The sequence below is a fragment of the Rhinatrema bivittatum genome, chromosome 4 (genome assembly GCF_901001135.1).
Source record: "Rhinatrema bivittatum chromosome 4, aRhiBiv1.1, whole genome shotgun sequence".
Lineage (NCBI taxonomy): Eukaryota > Metazoa > Chordata > Amphibia > Gymnophiona > Rhinatrematidae > Rhinatrema > Rhinatrema bivittatum.
The window spans coordinates 25,025,356-25,047,093 of record NC_042618.1 but is presented as its reverse complement, the minus strand read 5'-3'; the positions used below and the strand labels follow the sequence as shown (position 1 = coordinate 25,047,093).

At 45.4% G+C, this 21,738-nt stretch overlaps 1 pseudogene; it reads left to right on the top strand.

Moving 5' to 3' along the window:
• LOC115089682 overlaps window positions 1–21,738 on the top strand; it is a 139,890-nt pseudogene that overhangs the window by 88,263 nt on the left and 29,889 nt on the right.

Sequence of the window (21,738 nt, the reverse complement as noted above, 5' to 3'; positions counted from 1 at the left end):
TTTGAAAAGCGCCTCGTATAATTTGTTCCTTAAAATATGATTTCAGTAGATTTACACTTTAATCTTTGGTTCTTCTGCTACAACAAGAGAAAGTCTCAATAATACACGCGGTCCTGTGAGCAGTTACAGATGTGGAGGCATTATCCCAGGACAGCAGGATGTAGTCCTCACATATGGGTGACATCATTGATGGAGCCCTATTGCGGAAAACTTTCTGTCAAAGTTTCTAGAAACGTTTGACTGGCCCTGTGAGGCCACTGAGCATGTCCAGCATGCCATGATATTCTCCGTCACAGCGGTCTCTCTTCAGTCTTCGTTTTTCCGCGATGCCTACAGCATCGCGGAGCAGGAGCCTTGTGAGTTTTCTCACAGTGTATTGCTGACTAAAAGTCACTTATTTTTCTCATTCATTTTCTGCCACAAGGGATCTCTCAGATTTCCACTGGCTGGTGAGTAATCGTAGTCTCATTTTACTCCTGAGTAAAAATGTTTTCTCTCATAAATTTTCCCTCATTTCATCGACGGCTGTCGATTGAAAATGGCTACCGGATTTAAAAAATGTCCTGTCTGTAATCGGACAATGTCTATTACAGACCCACACTTCGAGTGTGTCCTTTGTTTGGGGGACAAACATGATGTCACAACCTGCCCTAAATGTGCAGAAATGACTCCCAAGGGAAGAAAACTTTGCCAAGAGAAGATGGAGCATTTATTCCATCTACAGCTTTTGCCTTCCCCCTCGACATCAACAAAATCGTCTCTGACTGGAGTCTCAAAAAGAATAATATTGAAAAAATGTCATCCGGAGGGGTCGGGAGACCATCCATGGCTAATGACATCAATAGCATCGACGAGGTCAGTAGCCAAACACCGAACGAAACACAGTCACCGAAATAGACATACATCGACACCGGCGACTCTTCTCTCCCCGGGGGAACCAACCGCTAAGCGGCCAAAACTTCAGGAAACACAGCTATCCTCGACGCTGGGGCCCTCACTTCGCGAAGAAACACCAGTGGTCAAACCTCCACAGGGCTCTGTGGAAGGAGCATCGATGCCTCCACTGCCACTGCGTTCAGCTGCTCTGCATGCACCAGCTGTTCTGCAGGAATTGTTGGATTTTATCCGGCAAGCGGTGCTCCAGGCCTATAAGGAGCAGATGTCCATTCCGGCGCCTTTGCCGATGCCGGTTCCTGAACCAATGCCAGTACTACTACCGATGCTGGTGATTCCACCGAAGCCGGTGACTACACCAATTCCAACTACTCCGTTGATGCTGGTACCTATACCGATGCCAACGATTCCATCGATGCTGGTGCCTACCACGATGCCAGCACCACAGCCTAAGGTGATACCAGCACGACATCGATGACACTGACGCCATCTCCAATGCTGGACCTGATACCACCGATGCCAATGACACCTGGGGACCCAGGGCATCCAGAACTGGCACTATATCATCTCCTAATGAAAAGATTTGATGAAGTAGTCGGTGCTCTTCCTCCCAAGCCCCGAAAAGAACAGCCTGAAGGGATACCCCTCGATGACCCACAACCAGGTCCTTCAGGGCTTCATCGTCCTGCTAGATCTTCTCCAATATCTCCTCAACAAGAAGATCCATACGATACTTGGGACGATGGGCACACAGACACTTCCTCTGAAGATTTTATGTCAGATCCTTCACCTCCGAACCCAAGGAAGAAATCTCCACCAGAGGATTTATCCTTCACAAATTTCATCCAGGATATGGCGGACACCATACCTTTCATCTTGGTGATGGAGGAAGATTCAAGGCAACAAACGTTGGAGGTTCTCCAATTTGTGGATCCCCCAAAGCAGGTAGTAGCCATACCTGTCCATGACGTCCTCCTAGACTTACAACATTGGCTTTGGGAGCATCCATGCTCTGTACCTGCTGCAAATAAAAGAATGGACACAACTTATTTGGTACAGTCTGTTCCTGGATACCAAAAGACACAGCTTCCACACCAATCAGTGGTGGTGGAATCCGCGCAAAAGAAGTCCAAGAGAATAAGACCACATTCCTCCACTCCCCCAGGAAAGGATCACAGATTCTTGGATTCCCTCGGAAGAAAGTTCTATCAAGGAGCCATATTAAATACTAAAATATCATCTTCCCAGTTATACTTGACTCAATATCAAAGAAATCTGTGGAAACAGATGCAAGAATTTATACCATCATTACCACAGCAACATCAAGAAGCAGCCCAAGCAATTATTCACAAAGGACTTGAGGCTGGCAAGCACGAAGTTCGTGCTGCCTATGATGGATTTGAAACAGCATCCAGAGTGGCGGCATCTGGAATAAGTGGAAGACGTTGGGCATGGCTTAAAGCCTCAGACCTTAGGCCTGAAGTCCAGGAAAAATTAGTAGATCTCCCATGTCTTGGTGATAACCTTTTTGGGTCCAAGGTGCAGGATGCGGTTGCTCAATTAATAGAGCACACACAAACCCTGCGACAACTTTCATCGATTCCGCAGGATCCACCTACACAGTCATCTCGTCAGCCTCAAAGAAAAGAACCTAGAAGGCCATTCTATCGACAGAGGCATAACTACCCTCCAGCATCAAGTGGCAGATCTACTAGGCCACAGCAAAGAGCTCAGCCCAGACAACCTAGGGCGGCTAGGCCTCAACCTCCGCCACAGACTGGACTGGCTGCTGGCTTTTGAGGCCTTTCCCAGAGACCAAAGCCACATCTCCAATCTGCATCCAGATCTTCCAGTAGGAGGCCGAGTATCCTCCTTCTACAACCATTGGTTACAAATAAAAACAGACCAATGGGAACTTGCAATAATATCTCGAGGTTACCAACTGAATTTCTTCTCAGTTCCAAGAGATTCTCCTCCGAGACCTCTTCCTTTAAGCGAAAATCACATAATCCAATTTCAAGTAGAATTATCCACTCTTCTGAGAGCCAGGGTTGTAGAGCCGGTGCCCCGGACTCAGCAGAGCAGAGGATTCTATTCCTGCTATTTCCTCATTCCAAAGAAAACCAGAGGCCTGCGTTCCATCCTAGACCTCAGAAATCTCAACAAATTTCTGAAGAAAGAAAAGTTTAGGATGGTTTCTCTAGGCACCATGCTTCCACTTCTTCAAACAGGAGATTGGCTTTGTTCTCTGGATCTTCAAGATGCTTACGCTCACATTCCAATATTCCCTCCTCATCGCAAGTATCTGCGCTTCATGGTGGGTCATCAACATTTCAATACAGAGTATTGCAATTCGGATTTGCCTCTGCTCCCAGAGTATTCACCAAATGTCTGGCAGTAATAGCAGCACACTTGCACAAGCAAAGTGTCCATGTTTTTCCCTATTTAGATGACTGGCTCAACAGAAGTCAATCTAAACAAGGAGCTCTGGCTTCTCTCAGTCGAACAATTGCTCTACTTCACTCCATGGGCTTTCTCATCAATTATCAAAAGTCCCATCTCACTCCGTCTCACCTGCTTCAATTCATAGGAGCAGAATTGAACACCATCCTATCAAGAGCTTTCCTACCCGAGGATCGGGCAGAGACACGTTCCCTGTTGGCAAACTCGATTCACTCACAGAAACGAGCAACAGCTCATCAGTTTCTAACATTATTAGGCCACATGGCATCCACAGTTCATGTCACTCCTATGGCAAGGTTAGCCATGAGAGTAATGCAATGGACATTAAGATCACAATGGATCCAAGCTATTCAGCCACTGTCCTCTCCAATTCAAGTAACCCACCAGCTACGTTCCTCTCTACTTTGGTGGGCGAACAAGGTCAATTTGCGCAAGGGCCTACCCTTCCAACAACCAGTCCCACAGATAACGTTAACTACAGATGCATCCACCTTGGGTTGGGGAGCTCACATAAACAATCTCCAAACCCACGGTACTTAGACAAAACTTGAACAACATTTCAAATCAATTTCCTAGAGCTTCAAGCTATACGTTATATGCTGCATGCGTTCAAGGACTGCCTTTCACAAAAGACTGTTCTGATCCAAACGGACAACACTGTAGCCATGTAGTACATCAACAAACAGGGAGGTACGGGCTCGTATCTCCTTTGTCAAGAAGCTGCACAGATTTGGGACTGGGCCCTAACACACTCAATGTTTCTCCGGGCCACTTATCTGGCAGGCATTCACAATGTACTGGCGGATCGACTCAGTCGTCAGTTGCAACCACACGAATGATCCCTGGATCCCTTAGTAGCGACCAGGATATTTCAATGTTGGGGACAACCAACAATAGACCTCTTTGTGTCACACCTGAATCACAAAGTGGACAAATTCTGTTCTCTACACAAACAGGAAAACCGGTCAGCCAAGGACACCTTTGCTCGCCCTTGGAACTCAGGCCTTCTATACGCGTATCCTCCAATACCGCTCATAACCAAAACTCTGGTGAAGCTACAACAGGACAAGGGGTCCATGATACTCATAGCCTCATATTGGCCTCGACAAGTATGGTTTCCCACAATTCTAGACCTCTGGATCAGAGATCCAATTCGCCTGGGTGTAGCTCCCACTCTCATAACTCAAGATCAGGGTCGGTTGCGCCATCCCAACCTTCAATCCCTATCCCTGACAGCGTGGATGTTGAAAGCTTGATCTTACAACCACTCAATCTTTCAACCAATGTCTCTCAAGTGCTTATAGCTTCACGTAAACCTTCAACACGAAAGAATTATTCTTCGAAATGGAAAACATTCACTTTGTGGTGCAGGCAAAAGAGTATTGATCCTTTCTCCTGCCCCACAACTTCTCTACTAGACTATTTATGCCATCTTTCAGATTCTGGTCTTCAGACATCATCTGTAAGGTTACATTTAAGTGCAATCTCAGTTTACCATAACAAAATGGGAGATGCACCAATATCCATACAACCTCTAGTGAGTAGGTTTATGTGAGGTTTAATTCACCTTAAACCACCAATTCGACCCCCTGTCACAGAATGGGACCTAAATTTGGTTTTAACAAGACTCATGCATTCTCCTTTCGAACCCATGAATTCCTGTGATGTTAAATTTCTCACATGGAAGACTATCTTCCTCATAGCCATTACATCGGCTAGAAGGGTTAGTGAGTTACAAGCACTTGTCACGTACTCACCTTATACAAAATTTCTACATGACAGAGTGGTTCTCCGTACACATCCAAAATTCCTTCCCAAAGTAGTTATGGAATTCCACTTAAATCAATCCATAGTTTTACCCACATTCTTTCCAAGGCCTCATTCTCACCAAGGAGAACGGGCCTTACATACCTTGGACTGTAAGCGTGCGCTAGCATTTTACTTAAACTGCTCTGCAGTCCATAGGAAATCCACTCAACTCTTTGTATCTTATGATCCAAATAAATCGGGTAAAGCAGTGGGTAAACATACTCTATCCAACTGGCTAGCAGATTGCATGCAATTTTGCTATGAAAAAGCAGGCCTTCCACTCCAAGGACGAATAAAGGCACATTCAGTAAGAGCAATGTCAACCTCAGTAGCACACTATCGTTCAGTGCCAATCCTTGACATATGTAAAGCAGCAACATGGAGTTCGCTTCAAACCTTTGCAGCTCATTACTGTTTGGACAAGCAGGGACGACAAGATTCAGCTTATGGACAATCTGTCTTAAAGAAATTGTTTCCAGTTTAATCCCAACTCCTTCTACATCCAAATTACTGTGATTTTCGGCTGCCTCATTTTCATCAACAATACATTCTGTTGCTTCACTACAAAATGACTCAGCCTCTAGCTTGCTAATCACCCACATGTGAGGACTAGCATCCTGCTTGTCCTGGGATAAAGCAAAATTGCTTACCTTGTAATAGGTGTTATCCCAGGACAGCAGGATGTAGTCATCACGAAACCCACCCACCACCCCGCGGAGTTGGGTCCGACACGTTTATTATTTTATTTTTGCTAAAGCTTATTGCCACATACGAGACTGAAGAGAGACCCCTGTGGCAGAGAATATCATGGCATGCTGGGCATGCTCAGTGGCCTCACAGGGCCAGTCAAACGTTTCTAGAAACTTTGACAGAAAGTTTTCCACAATAGGGCTTCATCAATGATGTTACCCATATGTGAGGACTACATCCTGCTGTCCTGGGATAACACCTATTACAAGGTAAGCAATTTTGCTGAATTCCACTTCTATCATTTTGAAAGTGTTGCAGGCAATGGAAGGTAAAAAACCTTTTTCCTCTCTGTAATTTGTCCTCGCTCCAGGATGCAGCTGAGAGTACCTATGCTGCCTCTGCCTAAATCCACCCCTGACTTCTATCTGCTTTAACCCCCCCTTTTCTCGGGGTCACCTTCAGAAACTGCACAGATGTTAAAGGAATCTGCTGCTGCTGTGGATTTAAATCAGAGTCTTCCAGGGATAGCCAGGTGGGGACCAGAAACCCAAGTTGAGCCTGGCAGAAAGAACTCAATGTCCACACCAAATGTTGGTCCAAAAAGAGGAAATAGTTTATTGTTCAAAATCCAAATAAAATCTTCAAGTATCAGGAACAAAGTAAAAGGATACTCTGCAAGGACAAAGCTTTCTGACCTCTCACTGAGCTTTGCAGAGCATGAACCTTCTAGAAAACCTTCTAAGTGACCCTAGGCAGGGTTACATTGCATTTAGAGGAGGCGCTCGCTGGAGGGAGGGGGAGAATAAAGAGAAAAGTACATGCATGGGTGGCGTTTTCAGATCTATGTGCCTGCATTTCCAGCAAAATTCTACCCACAGAAAAATCAGGTACAAGTGTGGACATTGTCCCCGCAGCAAAGTCCAGCAGGGGAAGTGTGTGTGTGTGTGTGTGTGTGTGTGTGTGCTTTCACTTTCAGAACTGGTGCAAAGCCCACAGGTAGCAAGCATGCCTGGTCTTTGTTCTACTACGGATGGGGTGAAAACAGCCCCCTATGTATACATTTTCAATAACGTACCCAGCACACACACATCTGACATTGACTGATTGGTGTGGATTAACGAGGAGGAAGGAGAAGGGGGGTTTCCATGTGAACGTTCTCTCTCCTTACTTTAGTCTCAGTGACGCAGCGCCTGGCTTCAGGAATCCAGTAGGGTCGCTGGCGTATCACAGCTCCAGGAGATGTAATATGTCATGTTACACCGGGTGCGTATGATCAGGCAGGTTTGAGAAGAAGTCCTTGTTTTTCTCTACTAGATGCTTCAAGTCAGTTGTCTGTGCACTGGTTAGCTGCTTTTTGAAAGGAACTTGGGCTCGGTCCACTTCAGGTCCAATCTCTGGGCCAAACTCTCCTTCCTGAGCCATGCCTCATTCCTGTGCTACCCATTTCTTCAGGAAGTTTATGTGGTAGATTTTTTTTCCATTTGTCTGGCTGAACTATTTAGTAATTCACGGGCCCTGTTTTCTCCAACATTTGATAAGGTCCTTTCCAATGGACTAACAGCTTGCTTTCTGATGAAGGAAGGAGGACAAGGAAATGATCCCCTTGCTGGAACTTTAATTGGACTGTGGGACAATTGTAAGCTTTAGCTTGGGAACTCTGAAACTTTTCCAGACATTGGAGGGCTGCCTCTCTAGCCTTTTTAGGCAATCTTGTATTTGGAGTACGTAGTCCACTAGGTTCTACCCGGGGTTCACTTCAACTTCCCAGGTCTCATGAACTATGTCCAAGATTTCTCTTGGTCTCCTTCTAAATAGTAAATTTATTTATTTATTTAGGTTTTTTATATACCGGCATTCATGATAGGATCACATCATGCCGGTTTACATTTGAACAAGGAGTGCAGGATAAATAACAATAAAACTGAAACTAGTGCATAGCAAATGAAGTTACATTGAACAAGGGTAATGGAACTAGGAGAAGAGAGAGAAAGACAAAAGTAAGTTAACATCATAATTAATTATTTACAGAGCCGGAGTGGATACATTCTTTGAGTAGATGAGGTGAGATTTCGGAGTGTTCTGGGAAGGCTAGTTTAAATAGCCAGGTTTTAAGTCTTTTTCGGAATGTCGGGAGGCAAGGTTCATAGCGAAGATTCGTGGGGATGGAGTTCCAGAGAGATGGTCCAGCTGTCGAAAAGGCCCGTTCTCTCAGGGTTATGTGTCGTGTGAATTTCGTATTGGGTACCTGGAGGGATCCTCTGTATGCTTCTCTGGTCGGTCTTTTAGAGTTATGTTGGCTGAGAGGGTGTTGAAGATCGAGTGAGGTAAGGTGGTGGATGGTTTTGTATATGATGGTGATGGACTTATAGATGATTCTGTAATGTATGGGGAGCCAGTGAAGATTTTTTAGTATGGGGGAGATGTGGTCTCTTCTTCTGGTGTTGGTAAGGATTCTTGCTGCCGCATTTTGGACCATCTGTAGCGGTTTCGTGTACGACGAAGGGAGACCTAATAGGATAGCATTACAGTAATCTAATTTTGCAAAGATAATTGCTTGAAGAATTGTTCTAAAGTCATGGAAATGGAAAAGCGGTTTTATCCTTTTCAGCACTTGGAGTTTGTGGAAGCAGTCCTTGGTAGTACGGTTGACAAATTCTTTCATGTTCATCTTGTTAGCAATTAAAGCTCCTAGGTCTCTGACTTGGAAGGAGAGTGAGTTGCTTGGGGGGGTGTTGGCGTTGTGGTTGATTTCTGGAGAGATTAGCATGAGTTCCGTTTTGGTGGTGTTAAGGATAAGGTTTAGGCTGGCGAGCAGGTCATTAATTTTTGCGAGGCAGGATTCCCAATATTCGAGAGTTTTGCCCAGTGTTTCTTTAAGAGAGATCACTATTTGGACATCGTCCGCATAGACAAAATGTTTAAGTTTTAAGTCAGTAAGAAGCTGGCACAGTGGAAGAAGGTAAATATTGAACAGGGTTGGTGATATGGAGGAACCCTGTGGGACTCCTACAAGAGCGTCATGTCGGGAAGATTCTTTGTTGTGAATTTTCACTTTGTAGCCTCTATTGTTGAGGAAAGTTTTGAACCAGGCTAGAGCCATGCCTGTTATTCCAATGGTTGCGAGTTGGTTTATGAGAATGGCATGATTTACGGTATCGAAAGTTGCCGAAAGGTCTAATAGAATCAGAAGGAAAGATTGTCCTTTGTCTAGGCCCAGAATAAGGTGGTCTGTCAGCGATACGAGGAGAGATTCTGTGCTGGAATTTTTGCGAAACCCATATTGGGAAGGGAAGAGGAGGTTGTTGTCTTCGATGTAGTCTGAGATTTGCATGTTAACTAGTTTTTCCATGATCTTAGCTATAAGTGGTAGGTTGGCAATCGGTCGGTAGTTATTCGGGTCGTTGGGGTCTGAGTTTGGCTTCTTTAGAAGTGGTTTGAGGGAAGCCAGTTTGAGATCGTCTGGGTAAAAGCCTTGAGATAAAGAGCAGTTTATGATATCTGCCAGCGTTTGAGAGATGGAGTCTGGGATTTTCAGGAGAAGTTTGGTAGGGATGTAGTCTACAGGGTGGGAGGAGGGCTTCATTTTCTGTAAGAGTGACTGGATCTCTTTGGCTGAGATTAGTTCGAAAGCATCCATAAATATGGTTTTGTTGTTTGTTAGTTTGAGTGAACTCAAGTACTGAGGGGTGGAGTTGGGCAGCTGGGATAAGAGATTGATGATCTTGTTGTGGAAGAACTGTGTCAGTTCTTAGGCTTTTGATTGTGCTTGATTGATAGAGATACTTGGTGTGTTGATTTGGGTTATATTGGAGACAAAAGCAAAGAGCGCTTTGGCTTCGAAGGCGAGGTCGTGAATCTTGTGCGCGTAGAAGTCTCTTGGATTTCGCGGTTGATGTCTTGTACTAGTGGAGTGCCATTTTGTAGGCAGAGAGTGTGCTGGTGGATGGGGCTTTACGCCATTTACTCGCCTTCTGTCTTAAGCTTTGTTTTAGTTTTCTGAGTTCGCTGGTAAACCAGGGGTGTCTTTTGAGCGTGTTGGTGTTGGGTTTTTTTGTAACAAGGGGGCATAAATTGTTGGCTATGGATTCAGTAATTTTGTTCCAGGATCGGAGAGCTGTATTAGGGTTGGTGAGATCTATATTGGAGAGTTGTGAGGTGAGTTGATTGCTGAGGTCTTCCGACGGGCATGTTCTTCTATATTGGAAGGAGGGTTGTGGTCTGTGGACCGGGGTGATTTCATTTATTGTAAACTTGGTAGAAATTAGTGTGTGGTCTGACCATGGGACCTTCTTGCAATTCAGACACGAAGAATGGTTGATGCCTGAGTTGACGAGGATTAGATCTAGCGTGTGGCCTGCTTTATGCGTGGGTTTGTTGACTATCTGATTGAATCCCAAGGCTGATAAGGCCGTGAGGAGAGCTTCACAACTGGGAGAGAGAGTGGGGTCATCTACGTGTAGATTGAAATCTCCCATAATTATTGCTGAGGCGTCCAAGTTGATGGTGATTGTGATTAGTTCAATGATAGGAGAAGCGTCTGTTTCCAAGAGGCCCGGAGGGGCGTAGACTAAAAGAATTTGAAGATGGTCTGATGTGAAGAAGCCGATTTCTAGTTTAGGGTCAGATGTGACTGAGCGTTGAGAGAATCCAAGGTCTTTTTTTGTTGCTAATAAGATGCCGCCGCCTCTTTTATTCAGTCTGGGGAGGGAGAAAATGTTGTAGGACTGTATTGGTAATTGATTTATTATTGCGGTGTCGGTGGGTTTAAGCCATGTTTCAGTTATAGCGCATATGTCTGGTTTGGTGTCAACAAGGTAATCATTGAGTATCAGAGATTTTTTGTTAAGGGATTGCGCATTGAAAAGAGTTAGGGTAAAAAGAGTGATACCTAGAAGTTGCGTGATCGGTGCAATAAGGATAGGCGTAAGTGTTATTAATGAGCGTTGACGGGCTTGTCTGATGGGAATTACTGTTGTGGGAGTATGGCGTTAGAGGATAGGGATAGTGGTGATTGGCCGCATTTTGGCTTGCTGTGTCTGACAGAGGTAGGCTGGCTGATAGGTTCGGTAGAGTGTAGAGCTGAACATAGTGGTTAAGGTTATATTGCAGTGAGGTAGGATGTAGTGAATGCCTGAAGGGAGAAAATTTGAGAGTGGTCGGGTTAGGGAAGAGATGGCACGACACTCAACGCCAAGTGTTCGCGTGAGTTTAATGGGCTCCAGGGCTCTCTCCTGGTTGGCTGCCTGAAAGCTGGAGGCTGTATGGATGGATGCTGGATAAGGTTAGATGAGTACTGGATACTGGAAGGATGAATGCTGAAAGTAGGTTGGATGAATGCTGGAGACTGGAGATGAAAGCTGGGGATGAATGCTGAGGATGAATGCTGGAGACTGGAGATGAGTGCTGGAGATGAGAGCTGGAGATGAGTGCTGGAGACTGGAGAGGAGTGCTGGAGATGAATGCTGGAGACTGGAGATGAGTGCTGGAGATGAGTGCTGAAGATGAATGCTGGAGGCTGGAGATGAGTGCTGGAGATGAGTGCTGGAGATGAGAGCTGGAGATGAGTGCTGGAGACTGGAGAGGAGTGCTGGAGACTGGAGATGAATGCTGGAGACTGGAGATGAATGCTGGAGATGAGTGCTGGAGATGAGTGCTGGAGACTAGAGATGAGTGCTGGAGATGAGTGCTGGAGACTGGAGATGAATGCTGGAGGCTGGAGATGAATGCTGGAGATGAGTGCTGGAGACTGGAGATGAGTGCTGGAGATGAGTGCTGGAGACTGGAGATGAATGCTGGAGACTAGAGATGAGTGCTGGAGATGAGTGCTGGAGATGAATGCTGGAGGCTGGAGATGAATGCTGGAGGCTGAATGATGGTTGGATGAGTGTTGGGGGCTGGTCGGAAGAGAGCTGTGGGATAGAGGCAGTTGGTGCTCTGAAGACTGGGCAGGTGCACGTCTGACCGCCTCTGGGAGTGAACCCCAAATCTGGGGCTCACCAAGGGGCGCACTAAGGGGCAGGCCCCTTAGGTCACGCCCCTTCGGGCGTGCGACGCCGTCGGGAGCCTCAATGGATTTAAAGGGCTCCAGCCGGCTTCCGATTGGCCTAGTGCCTGTTGGGGGTGCGGCTTGTACTCACGTGGCGTGCAGAGATGAACAATTCGTGTTTTAAAGTCTCTTCTAGTTTTTATATTTCTTCCCGCCGCTCGCATCTGTGCGGCTCACCGGGTGGTGAGCGGGCTCCTGTCCCCGGAGGACGGTGTGAGCCCTGGCAGAAGGCAAGGTGGGTGCTGGGACGGGCTAGGAGCCGAAAAGGGCCGCTGTCGGAGCCTCGATGGATTTAAAGGGGCTCCAGCCGGCTTCCGATTGGCCTAGTGCCTGTCGGGGACATGGCTTGTACTCACGTGGCGTGCAGAGATGAACAATTTGTGTTTTAAAGTCTCTTCTAGTTTTTAGATTTCTTCCCGCCTCTCACGTCTGCGCGGCTCACCGGGTGGTGAGCGGGCACCTGTCCCCGGAGGACGGCATGAGCCCCGGCAGAAGGCGAGGTGGGTGCTGGGACGGGCTAGGAGCCGAAAAGGGCCGCTGACAGGAGCCTCGATGGATTTAAAGGGGCTCCAGCCGGCTTCCGATTGGCCTAGTGCCTGTGGGGGGCGCGGCTTGTACTCATGTGGCGTGCAGAGATGAACAATTCGTGTTTTAAAGTCTCTTCTAGTTTTTAGATTTCTTCCTGCCGCTCGCGTCTGCGCGGCTCACCGGGTGGTGAGCGGGCTCCTGTCCCTGGAGGACGGAGTGAGCCCCGGCAGAAGGCGAGGTGGGTGCTGGAACGGGCTAGGAGCCAAAAAGGGAAAATCTCAATGAGCTCTATGGTACTTTGCAGATTACGAATAGTAGATAGGGTAGTAATGTGTCCCAGTTCTTATCATCTCCATCCACAAATTTCCTCAACATTTGTTTGAGCATTTGATTGAAATGCAAGACCAGGCCATTGGCTTGTGGGTGATACACTGAGGTCCTCAGAATTTTTACCTTGAACAAGGTGCACAGTTGTTTCATGACCTTGGAAACAAAATGGGTACCCTGATCCATCAGGATCTCCTTGGGTAGCCAAAGTCATAAAAAAAACTCCAATAGGGCAGTTGCCACTGTTGAGGTCTTAATATTCTGTAGCGGCACTGCTTCCGGATATCTGGTAACATAGTCTAGTATGATGAGAATGCATTTATTTTCTCGAGTTGACCTCTCTAATAGCCTCATAAGTTCCATTCCTACTGTTTCAAAAGGAATCTTGATTATAGGCATTGGTATGAGAGGTGCCACCTATACTCCAGCAGGCTTTGTGAGCTGGCAGATACGGCATGACTGGCAATACAACTGGACCTGTTTATGAAGGCCCAGCCAATATAATTGTGCCAGTATCTTTTCCTGGGTCTTTTCCTCCCCCATGTGACTCCCAGAAGGTGACTATGTGCTAACTGCATCACTGTAAAGTAAATCCCCTTTCAATACAAAATAGGAAAGAACAGGGTCTGTAAGCTGGGTTTGCAGAATGTTTTGTAATTGCTGCTGACTGGTAGCAAGAACCTGCATCACCTGCCCCATCTTCCCTGCTTATTGAGCTACCTCTAAGTTACGTACCTCTCTGGGGATAGGACAGTGGAAAAACAAAAACAACCTGCTGGCCTAACCAGCCCTTACTCACTGCTTGACCTCTGACTATACAAGCGGGGCTAGTCTCCTTGGCCTGCTATGCAGAAGCTGGGTGAATGGAACTGGGAAGAACCAGGAAAAGAAAAAAATCACTGCAGACTTTTTTTTTTCTTTTTTCTTCTCTTGCTGTGGCTGTGGGCTCTTGTCTGTGCTTCCCACTTAGGCAAGAAATCCCAATTCTACCACCATATGTGGTAACTCGAGTGGTAGCAGCTTGGGAACTGCCAGAGGAAAAAGGAGACAGACTCTGACTATTCCTTAGGGTGCACTTTATTTACAGTGAAAAAGTCAACTGAAAACAAAATACACAGCTCACCTTAGCTTCAGGTTACACATAGTCCTCAGACATAACATGTCTTAACATATGGTGGGTCTCTGCCACTTCCCCGGGGCCCATCTAATCCTTCTAAGCCCTGAGGTCTTATACTCTGGGGACGAGCTCCTCCCTTCACTCAGGATTCCCTGAGTGTCTCAACCTTAAGGAGGGCCTGGTCCCTTAAGATGGTGCGAGGCAGATGTCTGTATACTCCCTTTCAGGCAGCATCTCAAACTTAGCCATGTCCACCATTGCCTTTCACATGTCTCTTCAGAGACTCTTTCCTTTTTTGTGCTTGTTTCAGACCACCCATGATAAGCTTTCTTCCTCAGAAAAAAAAAGCAAATCAAAAGCCCCTTCTATAAGAGTCAAAATCCAAACCCAGGAAGAGGATTTGCCAATTAGTTTCAAATGTTAATTGCATGTTTTATTTGGATTTATTTATTTATTTAACACTTTTCTATACCGACCTTCATGGTAGTAACCATATCAGATCGGTTTACATTGAACAGTGTAAAAAACTGAAACAGAAATAAACATATGAACGGAGGTGGATATCACTAAATTAAACCTTTTAATAAATTAAATATGCAAGGCAAAAAAATTACAGTTTCTAACAAGTCTACTTTAATTGATAACTGTAATCCTTGTGCTGCTTCCTTTACAGCTCTGCAAATTTGTATCTTCCAAAGTTCAACATGTCTTCAACAATTGATTTAAAAGAACCATTAATGAAGCTGGGAATGCCTGACATCTTTTCCGATGCAGCTGATCTCTCTGAAATCACTGGAAAGCGTGAATTGAAAGTATCAAAAGTAAGATTTTGAATGATCTGCTTTCCTATCCTTTTTGCTGATTCCTTCACAATGATTATTACCAATGGAGGGAGCCAAAATTAATATAGTTAGCAAGTGATAATCCTGCAGTGAAAGCATGATGTCCAAAATGCACTACACTCAAAGAACATCATTAGCAATGCTGAGAAAGCCCAGCAACGTCACAGGAATTGAAGATTTTAGAACTTCCTTTCCCATTCTGCTCTGCTGATTGAAGAATGAGGAGGCAGCAGGAGCTGGTACATGGATTCCATTCTGCATTTGGTTAATGACCAGGTCCCTGAAGCACAGGTCTCCTCGAAACACGGCACATGTTGGATATGCACATTCATTAACTTCTGAAAGATAAGTCGCTTAAATCTCAGCTTTCTAACTTGCTGTATTTCATTATATTAAAAAAAATGACAAAAAAGTGTATGCTTTAGACAATCTATTGTGCCTATGATTAAAACATGGATATAAAGGCAGAGACACTTTTTCATGCTCCATTCTTTGCTAAGAAGGCACTGTCAATTTATTTGATTGATTGATGTTCTACAGCTAGTTTTTGGATTGGTTTCTTTTGATCTTTAATATTTATTTGCTTCAAATTTTCCATTGTTGGACTTCTTTATTTAGCAAAGACAAAGGTCACCAGGCCCCAGGGATGGGAGGTAGTGCAGAACAGCCATTTGTCCAGGGCCTGAAGCTAAAGGGGACCTCTGATTTAGACACCTGTGAATTTTATATTTCATTATATGTTCTCATTTTTTATTTTTATTATGCTGAGCAGCCTTAAAAGCTTGAAGTGAGCAGAAAAAAAGAAGAAAATAACTATTTCACTTATGTATCCCCTGCAGTCTGATGGGGCCATAAAAGAATTTACTGTCTTTTCAGGGCTGGAACCACTCAATCTCTTTTTTCCAGGGTCTGGATCCATTGTTGGTAGGAGAAAGACTTAACTTTCAGGGCTCAGAGGGATAGGGGTGACTCTTTCTTTTATTATATTCTTATCCCTAGGAGAGGGGTTAATTTTCCTTCACTACGTGTGCAGTGAGGGCCAAATAAAACACTGGAGCCGGTGGGGTAGTGTCCATAATTTAAATTCTTTACTGTTGCAAAAGTCAGATGAAATATGGCACAAAACTTAGTCCTCAGCACCACAGAATTTCTCTTTTGTTACAGTTTTTCCCCTCTATCTGTGCAAGTGTCTCAGTTACCAGGGTGATGGAAGCATCCACCCTCCAGGGCTTGGTTAAGTAGACTTGGGCAAGTGGGCAGGGTATCCTTCAGTTGTGCCGGAAAAACCCCTTCCAAAAACTGGTAAAAATCGTAAATCACAGTCTGACAGAGAACCACTAACCTCTTTCTCCCTATGGTGAAAACTCCTGATGGATGTCCTCAATAATCTCAGTTGGTTCTTCACTCACAGTTAGTTGCTGTTCTATATTCTCTTTATCTCAGACGAATCCCTGATGAGAAGGATTCACTCTGGAACAAGCAGCTGTAGTTGTTTCTTCTAATGGGCAGCCAGAACTTCCTCCCAGATCTTCTTAAAGCAATTTCTTCTTCCCCCAACTGAGGTAAACACCAGAAGGTCCTGGAAACTGGTCACCACCATTCCTCTGTCCCCCCTGAAGTGGTAAAGGGGCAGGTTTTCCCTAGCCTGGGACTCCCAGAGAGAGGGTTCACTGTGCCCTCTCCCCAAGCAGTGTCTAGAGGTCTCACCAGGCTTCTTACAAACAAAAAGTCTCTTAAAGCCCAAAAATTGCACAGGACACTGATCCTAAGCACCAGGGAGTGGATAAGCAAGGCAGATCCCCAACCTAACTCACAAACTCCCAGCAGGGTTTGCTGAAATCCTCACAACAGGCCCAAAAATTCAACTCAAGCAAAGACTCCTAACACCTCCAGTAACTTCAAAAGTAACTCACACTGCCACCAGAGCTCTCACTAGAGAGCTGCTTATGAAACCTTTCAAAGGGCATGACCATCCCAGGGCCCCTAAAATGAGGGTATTTGGACTTCCGGCGATGACGTAACCGGAACGGAAGTTCGGGGTTTGAGCAGGTACACTCCGATTATGGGGACCGGCTGGCGGACTCAGAGAGGCACGTGGCAGAGCTCCAGGCCCAGCAAAAAGAACTCCTGGATAAGCTAGAGGACCAAGAGAACAGAGGTAGATGGTGCAGGAGAGTGAGCTGATAAAATTCGTGGAAATGTGGCTCCCTGGTGAACTGGGCCTGGTGCTTCAAGATGACAAGCTGCGGTGTGAACAGGCTCACAGTTTGGGAGTGCCTCGCTAGGAACCGGCTAGACCTAGACCGGTTATGGTCAATTGGACACATAAAACCCAGCTGCTCCGTGCTTTCTGCCAAAAATCTTCGGTGGAATACCAAGGCCACAAAATACTGCTCTTCAATGACTTCTCCGCAGCTACAGCAGCACAGAGGAAGCAAATGTCACCAACTGGCTCGGATCTTCATAAAAGGGGAATTCGTTTTGCCCTCCTATACCCAGCGAAGCTGAGGGTGCACCACGACAACCGTGTGCTCTACCTTACATCGAAAGAGGAAGCCTCAACCTTTCTGGCAACACTAGACAACCCTGAGTGGTTTAAACAATTTTATCTGGGAAATTGGTAAAAGGCCGCAGCACGTGCAACTGACATGAGTGGAGATGAGGACAGGCGGTTCGTTGCCGAATGTGGATAAAGCCCGCAGTTCAACAAGTTCCTGGCTACTTCACGCAGTAGAGTATGTTCTTGCTGGATCTTACAGTTTCCTGTTTTTGAGACTTTCACAGTGCCAGGCCCAATGAACCTTATGGTATAGCAGAACTTATGGACTGGGCACGGTATGATTGAATCCTCTGGTTGATCTACGGGTTTTACGTTTGGTTCTAAGTGGGGGGAACAAGGAGGGTGGTCGGAGGTGGGTACCTATCCCCGTTTGGAAGGTATGGTTCTGGATTGGGAAGGTCTCCGTGCCTCTTGGGGCATATGTGTTGTATGCATAGGGGTATGGATGTGGCTGTGGACATGGTATGCATTGGGGGGGGGGGGGGGTGTGCTGGCTGGGACAGACAAAGAGGGTGAAGGGATAGAGACCAGGGAACAATAATATGTGTCTTGGATTTGCTGGATCCGAGGGCTCAGGCTGGGGAGCCCCAGGACCGCTCTGTATTGTATTTAAAGCAGGGGGCAGATACTCCTCTGGTTCGGCAATGCATGTGCAGCGATCATGGCAACGGTTAAAATTACATCCCTTAATGTGGATGGTATCCATTCCCCAATAAAGAGGTCCAAATTGCTTTCCATGCTGCGACGTCAACACTCACAGGTAGCGTTTCTTCAAGAGACGCACCTTACCGATGTAGAGCACAGGGGCGGATTGACCTATCGGGGGATCGGGCTTCCCCCGGTCGGCCGGTCACTCCTGTCACGTGATATTTTTTTTTTGTATTATAAAGTTTCCAACCAAAGTATTAGGGGGCGCCGGGAGCAGTGGTATCCCGAGGGGAGCCAATGCCCCCGGGCGCAAGGAGGCTCTTGCGGCCGCTGAGCAGCAACAGACAGATGGGCAGGGCTGTGGTGAGGCTCACGTCACCACGGCCCGAAGAAAAAGATCGTGTTTAAACGCGCCGATGCGCCTCCTCCTTCCTGCCTGTGCGGCCCCGGAAGTAAACGTTGCTGGAGCCACGTGGGCAGGAAGGAGGAGGAGCATCAGCACGTGCAGAAGAGGAGCAGTGCTTACGGGCCGCCGCGAATCATCGCAGCGGCCCGAGAAGAGGAAGAGGCCCGGTTGTGGGGCCGCCGTGGCCTGAGAAGACCAGGGCCGCTGCAGAGCCCATCCTGCGGCGACCCACGAAAAGGAGGCACAGAGGTGAGAGAGAGGCTGAGGGTCTGTAGAATGTGTGTGTGCGTGTATGAGATGAGTTGAGAAATTGTGTGAGAGTGAGGATCTGAATGTTTGCAGAGACAACATGTGAGAGCCTCTGTGTGTGTGAGAGAGACAGCATGTGAGAGTGAGAAACTGTGTGTATGAATGATTGTATGAGAGAGAGCATGTGACAGTGAGAGCCTGTGCTTGAGCAAGACAGCATGTGGGAGTGAGAGAGAGCCTGTGTGTGTGAGAGTCAGACAGCATGTGCCAGTGAGAGACTGTGTGTATGAATGATTGTATGAGAGAGAGCATGTGACAGTGAGAGCCTGTGTGTATGAATGATTGTATGAGAGACAGCATGTGAGAGTGAGAGCCTGTGTGTATGAATGATTGTATGAGAGACAGCATGTGACAGTGAGAGGCTGTGTGTGTGTGTGAGAGAGAGAGAAAGCATGTGAGAATGAGAACCTGAGTGTGTGTTTGAGGGAAGAAGATGGAGAGAAAAGAAATAGAAAAAAAGACAATATAAAAGGAATTGGCAAAAAAATAAGAAAGGGAAGGTGGAAAAAAAAAGCCTGTGACCAACCGATTAGAAAACTAAGATCAGCCAGCAAAGGTAAAAAAAAATAAAAAATTACTTTTTAGTGATTGGCACATGTAATCTTTGGGAATGTGCAAGAGTAGCACTTTCTCTATGCGGATCTCACAATGTACGAGATCAGCATGGAGAAAGTGGAAGCCCATGGGGCCTGCACAGAGGAGGCAGCAGAATGGGCTTCAGTGTCAGTAGCAGCAATCGTCTCCTTCCCAATAGCCATGCAGCAGCAGTGACAGTGGCAGCAGAGGAATGAGAGACGTTCCGAGGTTGTTGGCAAAAGAAAGAGAGGGGGGTCTGCCGTTAGTGTGTGCATGTGTATGACTGGGACTCTGCCTGGGGGTGTATGTGTGTGAATGCATAGATGCCTGCCTGGGGGTCTGTGTGTGAGAATGAATGTGTGCATGCCTGGGGGATGGGGAGGGAGTGGTGTGAAAATGAATGGGAACCTGCCTGGGGGTCAGTGTGTGTGTGTGTGTGTGTGTGTGTGTGTGTGTGTGTGTGTATGTGAGTGTGAGAGCATGAGTGTGTATGAGCAAATCCAAGGGAGTAAGAGTTTGTGTATGTGGGTGTGTGTGTGTGTGGAGGGGGAGTGTCTTAGAGCCTGAGAGTGTGTCAGTGTCAGTGTCAGTGAGAGCGAGAAGTTATGGTGGGTATAAGAGCATGAATGTGTATGTATGTGACAGTGTATGTGTGAGAGAGAATGGACATGTGAGTATTTGTGAGAGAGAGAGGATAACCTCCTAATCCTCGACAATATCAGGGTGACTGGAAATAAAGAGCTCCCACAGAAGGGGACAGCAGGGGCTTTTTAAAATCCTTATTAGTTTTAATTATTGAAGGTTATTTGATATATGTGCTGTTTTGAAATATTTTATTAGTGTTTGGGACATTGTAAAAAATGTATATGATTTTAATTAATAGAAATTCTATTTATCAGTAGTTTTAAAATATTCTTTTATTATGGTTTTACTATTATAACTGATGCTTTATGTTTCTTGATTTTATTTGTTTTATGAGGAATGGTGGTTCTATTTTTCTATTGTTAATACATGGAGTCTGGCTTCTTGGAGTTTCCATTTCAGTTTTTGTCATTTGTGCTACTTCATTTTGTATTCTGTATTTGGTGAGAGTTTGTGTTCTGCATGCAAAGACTGAGAGGAAGCATTCTTTTAGCATGTGGTTTCTCTGTAGGGATCTGTAGTAGCTTGGCCTGTTCTGTTTTCCTGATAGGAGGTGTATTGATATTTTAGATTCTGGTGTAATATTTGTGGTATTCTTTTTCATAGATGGGGTTGTTATTCTTTGAGTGTTGGCAAATAGTACTGTGTTGATATGGGAGGACCATACCGAAATATAGGGGTGTGTACATATATATGTAAATTATATGTAAATTATATATGTAAATTATATTGTATATGTAATTGGGTACCCATGGGCCAGTATGGAGAAAAATCCCCCGGGCCACTATTTTCCCACAATACGCCCCTGGTAGAGCATGGGAAACTAAAACGCGACTGGGTGGGGCAGTGTATTTATTCTTCTTTTTCCACTCGTAAGTGGCAGTGGCATAAGCCAGAAATGAATTTTTGGCTGGGCCCAAGGTTAACATGGGTGGGCACTAAACAAAGTCTGAGCCATGGAATTCATATTCTTATTGATAAATACTTTCACACTCACCTGACAATAGATTTCTAAATAATCTGCTACAGCTGTTACACTTTTAATATTTTAAACTCAATTACTTCAAGCAGCTACCAATGCTAAACCTAATATATAGTTATGGAAGCATTTCAATTATACTTAAAGAGATCTCAAGTGGCAGTATCCCAAAACTTACAAAGAACCATATACTAGTCTACTATATGGACAAATCTCTCATCATACATCACAGTATTCTGTGAGATGTTTTAAAACCCTCTGGAATGTTGACAAAGGCGTGAATCGCCATGTTGAAAACCAGAGAAATGTGATTTTGGCGTCCCGGAACTAAATGAAATTTTTCCTGACCGGTTATACAGAGAGCCGAGATATTCATTCCCCTTGAAAAAGTCTCGTTTAGAGTCGAAACATGGATCATGTCGGGGTTGAATGACTGAATTACTCCAAATGATTGATTGACCATTTTGTGGCTAAGTATTTTTGATCAATAACTGTTGGTTACCAGCCGGTTTAGTGATTTTTTAAGAGATGCTTTAACAATTTGCACTTTAGTGTTTCACATATATAAAATTAACATAAAAAAAAGTTTGGACTGATAGTTGGGTAGACACGAGACAATAGATGATTAAATATCTTTGTGCTCACAGGCTGACTACTGCCTGCGGCCCATTGAGGGCGAGAGACAGCGGATTAAAGTTTTACCGTGAGCAAATGCCTATGATATTGTCTCTAGTCTAGTCTTTGATATGTGTTGGTGGTAAATAGCTGAAAGACTATTTCCCTCTCTAGAGTGTTACACTTTGTGTGTGAGTGACTATTTGAGAGGTGTTCGCTTCTGTTTAGTGATGAACCAAAATATTTACCATAATTGAGCAAATGCCTTATTAATCTGTATCAATAAA